The sequence below is a fragment of the Urocitellus parryii genome, chromosome 1 (genome assembly GCF_045843805.1).
Source record: "Urocitellus parryii isolate mUroPar1 chromosome 1, mUroPar1.hap1, whole genome shotgun sequence".
NCBI classification, from domain to species: Eukaryota; Metazoa; Chordata; class Mammalia; order Rodentia; family Sciuridae; genus Urocitellus; species Urocitellus parryii.
In genome coordinates, this window is record NC_135531.1 from 133,377,156 (window position 1) to 133,389,290 (window position 12,135).

The 12,135-nt window shown below is 41.4% G+C and overlaps 1 protein-coding gene and 1 pseudogene across 1 annotated transcript in view; one reads left to right on the forward strand and one right to left on the reverse strand.

Moving 5' to 3' along the window:
• The window catches only part of LOC113178251 (olfactory receptor 2M3-like), a 93,331-nt gene continuing 81,196 nt past the window's right edge, over positions 1-12,135 (reverse strand). The window contains exon 8 of the transcript XR_013344112.1: positions 1-911. The gene's annotated coding sequence lies outside the window, so the exon portion shown is untranslated. The remainder of the gene's footprint in view (positions 912-12,135) is intronic.
• On the forward strand, positions 3,440-6,376 carry LOC144254285 (cilium assembly protein DZIP1 pseudogene; annotated as a pseudogene).

Genomic DNA, 12,135 nt, shown 5'->3' on the forward strand with positions numbered 1-12,135 from the left:
ATAAAAAATGTTATGAAAAGCCAAAGCAAATTATGCAAATTAAAAGTAGGCATCACACAAAAAAGATGCAAGCATAAATGTGGGTCTCTGCAAATATGGCAGCATGTGTTTCACAGATGGTGTTTCAAAAGATGACAAACACTTGCCTTTCCTCGTGAGACCACGATCACATCAGATACTAAGACATCTCAGCTTATCAGTGTATTGACATGAGCCAAAACTCATATCTAATACTATTTCTTTTTCACATTGAAACTACTATAAATGAGACACTTCCCAGAGTTAAACTTCCTCTTAGGATTAATACCAGCTTCTAATATCTAAAAAAATGATGGATATGGAAAGTGTTCCAAATGTAACTATTCCAATTTTTAAAGGTTAAAATAAGGCATTTAAAAAAATAATTTAAAAGAATCATTACAAACTTAAATTCTGGCACTCTCCTAGTTTTCACTCTAGGAGGGGAGTCTTTGGTTCTGGTTCTGCAGTGTTGGGCCAGGCCTGGCCATCTGCTTCCTTCCCAAGGCTCTTTCTCTGGCAGCTCCATCCTGGCTCCAGACAGTGTTGTGTCTGGTGATCTCCAGTGCTTCTAACACTGTGGCTCCAGAGTTTGATTCCACCAGGGCCAGGGCTCAGGAGGTCCCCCACACTGGTGAGATTTTGGAGGCTCCTCCTCCAGCCAGTGGACCCCTGTGTACTGGCTGCCACAATCTGCATCAGGTTGAGGAACGCTCACCTTCTTCTTTAGCAACAACACAAAGATTTTGTAGATGAAGGTCCAAAACCCTGCCATTGCTGAGGTTCTGTGTCTCCACCAAGATGGCTGCCTCCTTGGGACATTTTCCAACACTCTTCTGGAAGGTGACATTGGAGAAGGTGACCAACTGGTCAGAGATGGACTTGGTAGAACCCTAGAAATGAGAAAGAGAAACAGGGCAGAGAGAATGATCTGGGCACCATGGGGTTGCTGGCTGGAGTCTTTATTGGGCCTGAGAAGGGGACACACCCCCCACACAAGGTAGTGCCCTACTCTAGGCCCTGGTGGGTTCAATCCCAGCACCAAAAAAAAAAAAAAAAAAAGAAGACTGGGACCTAATCATAGGAGTATAGAATGACCCTGCTCTCCAACACTTCACCACAATGAAAACAGGACTCCTGTATGCTAAAAGGATGACAGTTGAAAGAACTTAAATATAGTCTGAGCTATATTTAAGAACATTTGGGGTGGGTGATAAAAATAATGACTCTAGAAGAAATTAAAACCTCGAATACCTATAGCTGAGGCAAGAAGATAGATCTCCCAAAGGCAGCCAGGATAAGGGCCTTAGAGAAAGAAAGAAGGGAAGGGGGATATCACACTAACCTGAAAAGAGATATAAGTCTAAGGAACATCCTGTGACTTGCTGCTCCCTGCCAGCATTAACCAAAAAGCCATGTTCTGACTAGGATACCTGTCTATGTTCTTCACAGCTGCAGCCACATCAGCCTTTCTTCAGCTACCCCTGCCCTTACCCCTAGCAACAGCAGACCACAAGCAGACCCCTACCCAAAATGCTTCCTCTTTATAATAAATGTGTCAAAAAACACTAGGTGAGACCTGTCCTCTTAATTATGTAAATAAGAGATTGAAATCATGGACTTCTGATTGGCTTATTAAGCTTGGAGCTTGAAGAGCTTGATTGGTCCATGCTGGCATCCCTCATCCCACCCATCAGATATGTCTTTAAAACCCCTAGGCAACAGTCACTGTTAAACTTCTCTTGGCGGCCCCTCCCTTTAGGGAGCTCTCCTTTCTTTCTGTTACTTTAATAAATCCTGTTACTTTGCTGTCACCCTTGTGTCCCTGGATTTCATTCCTCAAATTCACAAGACGTTCATTGTCTAACTGCCTAACTCCATGTTACACAGCTACAGCAGGTGAACGTACATTTAGTGCCAGACATCCCATGAGAGCCACCTAACCTTGGTTCCTATTACCTAATACATCATATGTCTGTTTTCAACAAATATTTATAAGGCAGGCCAAAGGCAAGAAAAAAAACAAAGAGAAAAGAAAACAATATAACCAGACTCAGATATGGTAACAATTTTGGAGTTATCATACTATGAAGTTAAAATAATATTAATACATTAAGAACTCTTATGGGAAAAATGTATTGCAACTCTAAGGCAAAGCAAAAGGCATGCTGAAAATTTTTTTTAAAAAACTAGAAGATATTAAGATATTTTTGATAATCTCATTAGATAACTGGATATGGCTGAAGAAAGTATGTGAGTTTGAGGATATGTCAGTAGAAACTTCCAAAACTGAAATACAAAAGGAAAAAGAAAGAAAAAATACCTCACAGAATATCCAAAAATGTAAGATATCTACAAAAGGTATAAAATGAATAGGTATAATAGGAATACAGAGGAGAGGCATTTTTGAAATAATGAAGTTGGGAATTTTCCAAATTTAATTACAGATAGCAAACTACAAATCCAGTAACTTAGAGAACACTAAGCACAATATAAATTTAAAATTTTTACCTAGTAACATCAAAAAAATTAAAGAAAAATAAAACACCTTACCTATAAAGTAACGAGGAGAGAAATATATTGGAATTTGTGTCATATAAAAAGCAAGCATTAGTGAGTGGAATAAAATATTCAGTGTTCAAAGAAAGACCCACCAACCTAGAATCCTGTATTCAGTGAATTTTTCCTTCAAAAGTGAAGAAGAAATAAAGAATTTCTCAGACAAACAAAAACAGAGGGAATTTGTTGCCAGTAGACCTTCCTTTCAAGAAATGTTAAAAGATATTCTTTTGAGAGGAGCTGGGCAGCGGAGGAAGAGGGCCGAAGGAGATCGCTGAGGGGTTGGGGGCGGGAGGGGGGGTGGGGGATTCTGAGGCGCCAGTGGCCTGGAGTCTGGAAGGCCCTGAGCGGCGCCAGGCGACCGGCCTCGCCACAACTTGCCCAGACGAGACACGCTTCATCTTGCACCCTGGAAGAAGGAGTCCGCCCGCCTGCTCCTCGACCTCCACGAGCCCCGCCTGAGCCAGCAGAGCCCCTGGGATCTGGGTCCCCTGAGACTCTCCGTCAGCCTGCAGCGCCCGGTACCCGCCCAGGAGCGCGCAGCTGGGGTGTTGGGGATACATCAGTGAGCAAGAGAGACCACAGCCCTTGTTCCCGCTGATCCTGCAGCCCAGTGGATGGAGCCCTCAGTCCACAGACCTGCCAGGGCGTTGGGCGCACGCTGACCGCGCGCTGGCCGGAGGGCCCTTTGCTCTGGGTCGGTTGGGCGCTGCCATAGCAACGTCCTGGACGCCCAGACCTTGGCCGCCGCCGCCGCGGCCGCCGGGGATCTGGTCTTCTCCGGCTTCCCAGGGGTGTGGCGGCGGCGGCCCGGAAGCGGCTTGGGGCTGGTAGGCGAAGCCCAATCGCTCCTCTGATTAAAGCCTAGGCTGCGGACTGGCTCGCAAGCATGCCCTTCCGCTACCCTCTGGCCAGCGGCCTCGAGGGGCCCAACGCCTCTGCCTCTGCAGCAGCAGGCGCGGCCTCCATGGCCTGTGTGCCCCCCAGTGCGGCATCAGGCCCCCTGCCCTTCTTCCAGTTCCGGCCGCGACTGTTGAGTGTGGATTGGCGCCGGCTGAGCGCCATCGACGTGGACAAGGTGGCAGGGGCCGTGGACGTGTTAACGCTGCAGGAGAACATCATGAACATAACCTTCTGCAAACTGGAGGACGAGAAATGCCCACACTGCCAGTCGGGGGTGGACCCGGTGCTGCTGAAGCTCATACGCCTGGCGCAGCTCACCATTGAGTACCTGATGCACTCGCAGGAGTTCCTCACCTCGCAGTTGCACAGCCTGGAGGAAAGGCTGCACCAGAGCCTGGGTGACTGTGAGCACAGCAAGCAGCTGCTCACCAAGCAGGCAGGGGAGATCAAGCTTCTCAAGGAAGAGTGTAAACGCAGGAAGAAGATGATCTCTACTCAGCAGCTGATGATCGAGGCCAAAGCCAGCTATTACCAGTGCCATTTCTGTGAGAAGGCCTTTATGAACCAAGTTTATCTACAAAGCCACATTCAACGCGGCCACCCTGATGATTCTCACCTTGAGTATAAAACAAAGGCTCAGACGGACAAGCTCCAGAAGGAGGTGGACATGTTGAAGGAGCAGCTGCAGCTTACCAAGTCTCAGTTAGAGACTGCTCAGCACGCTCATGCAATCAGATTCTCTAAGGAATATGAAATGCAAAAAACAAAAGAGGAAGACTTTCTGAAGTTATTTGATAGATGGAAAGCAGAAGAAAAAGAGAAACTAGTTGATGAAATGGAAAAAGTCAAGGAGATGTTTATGAAGGAGTTTAAAGAACTAACTTCTAAGAATTCAGCATTAGAATATCAATTGTCAGAAATCCAGAAGTCCAATATGCAGATTAAGTCCAACATAGGCACATTAAAAGATGCACATGAGTTTAAAGAAGACCGTTCTCCACATCCCCAGGATTTCCAAAATGTGATGCAGCTTCTCGATAACCAGGAAAGCAAGTGGACAGCTCTAGTTCAAGCTCTCCATCAGGAACACAAGAAAGAGAAGAGCCGGCTTCTGTCACGTATAGAGAAACTTCAAACCTCCATGATAGATGATCTAAATACAAGCAATGTTTTCTACCAGAAAAGAATAGAAGAACTAGGCCAGAGACTCCAGGAGCAAAACGAACTGATTATCACTCAGAGGCAGCAGATTAAAGAGTTTACCAATAAACCATTAAGCAGTGTCAGTGAACCCAAAGGGAATTCTTTAGCTTGGCAAACTTTTGAATCCAAGCCAGTTGCCCCAGCTGTACCTATGAATGCCTCCGTCTCTCAGACTTTAGAAGCTAAATCAAGTCTAACAATGGCACATGAACAGGCATTCTCGTCACACGTTCTGAAGAACTTTCAGAAGAAGAAAAAGGAAGGGAAAATGAACAGAAATTAAATAACAAGACACATTTAAAGAAAGCTTTGAAGACCAACCCCTCCCTCACGAAGGAGATAAGAACAGTTTTGGAGCAGAGCTTGATGGAGAAACTGGAAACCCTGGGAATTAATGCCGATATCCGCGGTATTCCTAGTGAGCACTTGAATAGAGTGCTGAAAACCGTGCATTCAGCAAGACATGAGAGAGAAAGACAAATGCCCAACATTCAGGAAATTCGAGAATTCCTTGAACATCAGGTCAGCTGTAAAATTGAGGAGAGAGGATTACTCTTTACAGATAAGCCCAGTATTTCTCAAATGGAAACCCTTTCAACTGGAGAAGTACCCAAAGCAGTCCAGCTTCCTCCCAAAAACAGAATATTGGTTAGACAAAGACCTGTTTATACTGATAGAACTGCTCCTGTTCCAAAAATTAAGAAAAATGTCATAGAAGATCCTGTTCCCAGAAAGTCATTGTCTGTTACGACACCTCCCTTCAGTTCAGAGGAAGAGCTGGATGAGGATGACCTCATCCAGGCATACATGTCCCCAGACTTACTTCCCGTGCAGTCCTCTAAAAGCAACAAGACTAGCTATGGAAAGAGCAGCATCAAAAGTGACACTGACTGGACTGAGGGAAGCGAAATGGAGGACTCTGACATTTCTCCCAAGCCCACAGTAACCGCCATTAAAACACTGACTGAAAAAGTTGAAAAGATGGTTTCACAGCAAAAAAATGTGAATAAGCCAGTTGGTGGGATTAATGTGGCTGAGGCATTTATTGCAAAAGAAGGATTACAAGAAGAACTAAAGTGCGCAGATGTGGACGACGATGACTGGGACATATCATCCTTAGAAGAAGAAAATTCCTTGGGGAAGAAAACTGTGAAAGAATGGAAGGAACCTCCACCATTGAAGAATGAATCGAGTTCTACTCAAGTGCCAAGTGCCTGGGTTGCTTCTAAACCTAGGGGATCCAAAACAGAAGTTCGTCAGGAAAACGAATTGAGCACACTGAAAAGCAGCTTCATAACTATGGCTGACTGGGGTGACCCTTCACGAATGGAGCACATTAAAAAGCAGCTGAGTAACTGTGACTGACTGGAGTGACCCTGCAGATAATTAACTACAGAAGCCAACAGTTCAGCAATGGCTACGTGATTCTCAAGCTCTTGCCTTACAGCGTTTCCCACGATAACTAGGAAGCCAGTTCAGAGGATGAGGTTCTCTTTAATGGCACTTGGTACAGTATTGAGAAACAAATTGTCCACAGTATTTGGAAGCATATAAAGGTGTTTGACTTCTTAAGAATAATATGTCACTGAAGTCATAAAGTGTTTTCTTTAGAATGGTACTCTAGTGTTAAGTGTATTTTTTTCAACTAATTTTTAAGAGAAAATTTTTCAGCTTCTCACGGGTTTTGGTTTGAATTATTACCGCGTTTTAATATATTTTAGGTTTATTGTCACATTGAAAGTATTTATATTATAAACTTCTCTTAGTATCTTTAAAATTGAATTAGTAGAATCTACAAAATATTGAGTTAGATGGGTTATTTTTCATATAGAAGTTTAGAAAAATATAGCTAGGCCCATGTTAAATACATTTTCCTAAATTACTTGGATCATATTCTGCCTTGAGCCACTGTAAGCATGTTGCTACCAGTTATTTTCTGCAGATAATCTTTATCTTGGATATTTTACAAATGAAATGTAGCTATTTTAAACACCAGTTAATTTATCAGAATATGGAAAGATTTTGTCATAGCTGAATCATAGTTGTATGTAGTTTTTTTGTTTGCCTTTTTAGTTTTTTTTTTAATAGCCAACCCATATTATAAAATACCTCAAAACTGATTGTTATATTCTTGAACAATGACATTGTCAAAGTTCAGACTCTTTTGCATTTTTTTATGCTCATGGTACTGTCTGTACTTTGTTTACCCCCAAAAGTAACATTTTAACTGAAAAAAAAAAAAAGATATTCTTTTGACAGAGACAGAAAATGATATAGGTCAGAAATTTGGGTCTATATAAAGCATGGAAGAGTAATTAGAGAAGGAATAAGCGAAGGCAAAAGAAAACCTTAAATCTTTCTATTAATTACTTGAGTAGATAACTGCTAATGTGATAATATTAACAACATATTAGATGATTTGAACATATGGATGAGTGAAATGAATGTCACAATGTTATAAGGAACTGAAGGGAGGGACTATGAATACTCATTTAAATAGTATCTGTGTGACCCATGAAGTGGTACAATATAGTTGAAAACCAATTTAAGCATGGCATGGTGGTACATCCCTGAAATCCCACCTACATGGGAGACTGAGGTGGGAAAATTGAAAGTTTGAGACCAGCCTGGGAAACTTAGTGAGATCCCATCTCAAAATTAAAAAGGACTCAGTGATAGAATGCTTGCCTAGCATATGCAAGGTCCTGGGTTCAATCCCCAGCACCTCACCAAAATAACAAAAACAGACTTAGGTCAGTTGTAAATATACCCTGAAATCATAGGAAAACCACTAAATATTTTTAAAAGAAATATAATTTATTCACTGAGAGAAGAGAAAATAGAACCACTAAAAATGTGCAATTACAATTAGGGCAGTAAGAGACAAAGGTTTAAAAAATGCTATAAATATATAATCATTATATATGATATTAATCTATCATTATCAATAAAATTACTTTAAATATCAAAGTTCTGCCTGGCATGGTGGCATATGCCCATAATGCTAGGTACTCAGGAGGCTGAGTCAGGAAGATGACAAGTTCAAGACCCTATCTCAAAATAAAAACTAAAAAGAAAAAGATCAAGATAAAAAGGGTTGGGGATATAACTCAGAAGTAGAATACCCTGAGTTCAATTCCCAGTACAAAAAAAAAAAAAATCAATGGTCTAAAGTTACCTGTCAAAAAAGACTGACAAAGTACATAATAAGATCCAAGAATCTGTTACAATAAAAGCACTTTAAATATAGAGACACCTGGGCTGAAAATAGCTCAGTGGTAGAACATTTGCCTAGCATCTATATTCATATGTGGTTGATCCCCAGCACCAAAAAAACAAAAAAAGCAGTATCAGTGGGCAAGAGAAAAATATACTATGCTAACACAAATCAAGGGAAAGCTATAGCTCTTTTAAATAAAGCAGACTGTAGAACAAGTAAAGTTATCAGGGATATATATGAAATAATGAAGTGGTTAATCCTCCAGGAAAACTTAACAATCCTTAGTATGTCTGTGCCTAACAAGAGTGTCAAACAACATGAGGCAAAATTGATAGAACTGCAAGGTGTCTTCAAAAGTCTGTCAGCAACTGACAGATCCAGGAGGCAGAAAATCAGTAAGGATACAGTTGAAGTAAACAGCACCATCAGTCAACAGGATCTAAATGACATTTATGGGCTATTCATCCAACAATACTAGAATAGACATTTTTCTTCAAATTCACATAGAGCAGAAAAATATATTTGTATGTTCTCTAACATACAAACTAAGCTCTTAAACCACAATAGAATTAAACCAGAAATAAATAACAGATAGTTTAAGTCCACAAATATTGGAGATTAAATATGACATTTATAAATAACAAATGGTTAAGAAAACTTCAGTGAAATTAAGATTTTTTGAGCTGAAAATATAACTTACTAAAATTTATGGCAGTCAGTGAAAACAGTGTTCAGAGGAAAATTTACAGCAGCGAATGCTATATTAGAAAGGAAAAAAATATCTAAAATAATCTTTCAAGTTTCTGTTGGAGAAATATTGAAAGAAAATATTCAACCTAAAAGAGTACAGAAGAATATAACAAAAATAGAAAAGAAAATGATGAAGTTGAAAAACAGGAAAATAATAATGAAAAATCAGTTAAATAAAATGCTCATTCTTTGAAATAAGTAAAATTGATAAACCTGTAGCTAGACTAACCAAAGGTGGGGGGATTAAGAGAAGATAAAAATTACTAACAGTAGAAATGAAAGGAGATATAACTACTGATCCCATGGACATTAAAAGTAAGATATTGGGGCTGGGAATATAGCTCAGCTGGTAGAGTGCTTGCCTCACATGCGCAAGGCCCTGGGTTCAATTCCTAGCACCACCAAAAAAAAAAAAAAAAAAAAAAGGAAGATACAGGACATATTGAACAATTTTCTCCCCATAAGTTTGATAACTTAGATGAAATGAACCAATTCATAAACAGGCACAATCTACCAAAACACACAAAGAGAAATAGACACTCTGAAGAGTCCTATATATATTAATGAAGTCAGATAAATAATCAACAACCTTTCTAAACAGAAAGCACCAGATGGCCCAGATGGTTTCACTGGTTAACATTATCAAAACTGGGGAAATAAATGTTACTGATTTTCTACACTCTCTTCCAGGAAACAGAAGCAGAGGTAACACACCCTAACTCATTGTATGAAGTAAACATTACCCTAATACCAAAACCAGATACAGACATTACAAGAAAGGAAAACTACAGATTATTTCTCAAAATAACCCTTAACAAGACATTTGTAAATTGAATCCAATAGTGTATAAAAAATCATTAGTCCAGAAATTAAAGCTGGGTCACATTTGAAAATCAATATAATCATTCCCATTGATAAGCAAAAGACATAAAATAATCACATAAATGAACAGAGAAAGGCATATGATAAAGTCCAACATTCAAACTAAAAACGGAAGGGTTAGGGGGACTGAGGATTGAACCCAGGAGTGCTCTACCACTAAGAATTATCCACAGCCCTTTAAAAACAATAAAAAATAACAGTCTCTCTAAATTGCCCAGGCTGGCCTTGAACTTGCAATTCTCCTGCCTCCTCCTGAGTCACTGGGACTACAGGTGTGTATCCTCCAATCATCCTGCCCCCTACAGTTGCAGGTAGTGGTAAGTCATTTTATTCTTCTCAATGCTCAAGGCACACATAGCCTTGATGTCATACTTCAACTCTTTGTCCCATTCCTATACAGATTGTCAATGAATTCTGTAAGCCTTACCTTCCAAATAAATCCAAAAGCAGAGGTATTTTTTTCTTTTTCTTTCTTTTTTTTTTTTTTTGTGCTACTGGGAATTAAATGTTTACTTCATACATGCACTAGGTGAGCTTTCTACAACTGAGCTACATTCTGACTTTTTAATTTTGAAACAAGGTCTCACTAATTTACCCAGGCTGGCCTCAAACTTTCTGCCTTTCTTCCTCAGCCTCCTGAATAGCTGGGATTATAGATGTGTTCTACCCTGTACCTCCTGGAAACAGAGACTTCTTATCATCTGGTCTGAGACATAACCATTCACACCTGGATTGGAGCTTTAGTTCTCACTGCTGCTCTCTCAACTCTCCTCAGGTTAAATCTCAAGCTATCTTGAGAGTATGAGGTGTTTCTTAGTACTCTGGCCTGCAGCCAACTCCCCCCGCCCCCCTCTTACACACACACACACACACACACACACACACACACACACACTTCAGGTGCAATAAAAGTAGGATTTCTATCACTTCATTCTACAAGCAATCAGAATGTTCTCTGGTCAACACAACCCAGATTTACACTAGGAAATTTGATCTTTTGTTTGGCAACAATAAAGGGCAAATGCATGTCACTTGGCTCAAGTAGAGCTTTTAGAGCAGGCCCCATGGAACCACAGGTTTTGCCACTACAGATTCAACCCCCAGATTAAAAATATTAGAGGGGGAGGCTTAGTGGCTCATGCCTATAGTCCCGGCAACTTGGGAGGTTGAGGCAGGAGGATTGCAATTTGAGGCTAGTTTCAGCAATTTAGCAAAATCTTGTCTCAAATAAAAAAGGAATGGAGATGTAGCTCAGTGGTAGAGCACCCTGGGTTAAATGCCCAGTACCTTATTAAAAAAAATATGAGATTATGTATAAATACTATGTCATTTTATATAAGAGACTTGAGCATCTGCAAATTTTGGTATCTATGGGAGTCCTGGATCAAATCTGCTGTGGATACAAAGAGACAACTGTATTCAAACCTTACTCTGGCCACAGTTTCTCTATCTTCTTGCTTCCTGGAGATGCTGAAGAGGTTTTAAAGCCATGTGCACCTTGGATTGAATTCTATCATATTCATTTCCTATTTGAACCACTTTTGAAATTGTTTATTGTCGGGGTTTTTAGCCACCCCCCATTCCCTCCTGACCTGGGGGAGAGATGGGGAAAGCACGCCCTGACCAGAACAAGCCAAGAAAGGCAAAGGTCGACTGGACGCTCGAACCCAGCCCTCCCTCTCCGGAGGACAATCAGATGTGCCAGGGAGACAAGTCAAAGCAGGATCTTGTTTATTGAGGAAGTACAGCTAATATAAGTGCAGGCGCCAATCAGGATAAAGGTCATAGGGGTGGAGCTAGTTCACATGTACACCCATCCCATGGTCTGTAAGGGAAGGTACGAGCTGTCCATGGTGGAAGAGTCCTGGACCTATCCTGGAGGTGGTCTGTTTTTTCCGTCACCACCCACAGTAACGCCTCCTGGCTGATCGCCAGGTGCCATCCCAGCCACATGTGCGGCCCCAAGACCGGGAAGCGGGCAGCAAGTCATGCCCTACAGTTTATGCTTTCCAAAGGGGTCCTGCCCTATCCCAGTGGCACTTACGTGCTTTATTTGCAGGCTTAGCATCTCCTCCACGCTATAGAACTGAATGGAGCCACTGGAGACCCCATTCCAGAGGGACCCTGAGCCACTCTGGGAATCAACCAGTCACAAAAACAGATGCTTATGTTTCTCCTCCAGCCCACTGTCCCCACCTCTTACACATACCTCCAGGGAAAACTCTCAGGCATTTGCAATCAGGAACATTGGTTCAGAGCCCACTAAGTCAAAGCCCTGGGAACCAAAGAGGAATGAGGCCTTGGAGTTCACAATCACAGATAAACAGCTGGAAACAATGGTACAGGTAAGGAACCAGGACAAGTGAAATGAGGGAACATCTAGGGCTATAGCAAACTGGTCTAGGGTAGTATGGGACTCCCCACAGTGAAAGGTGCTCAAGCCTGGTCTTCACACTTCAGGAAACATCCAAATCACCCAGGACCTTACCATAAATTCAGATCATGAATCCCACCTACAACCCTTCAGGTGGTCTGAGGTAGAGCTTTGGAACTCAAAGGGTCTAGTGATTGTGACTTAGCAGGGACCTGTATCAGAAGCC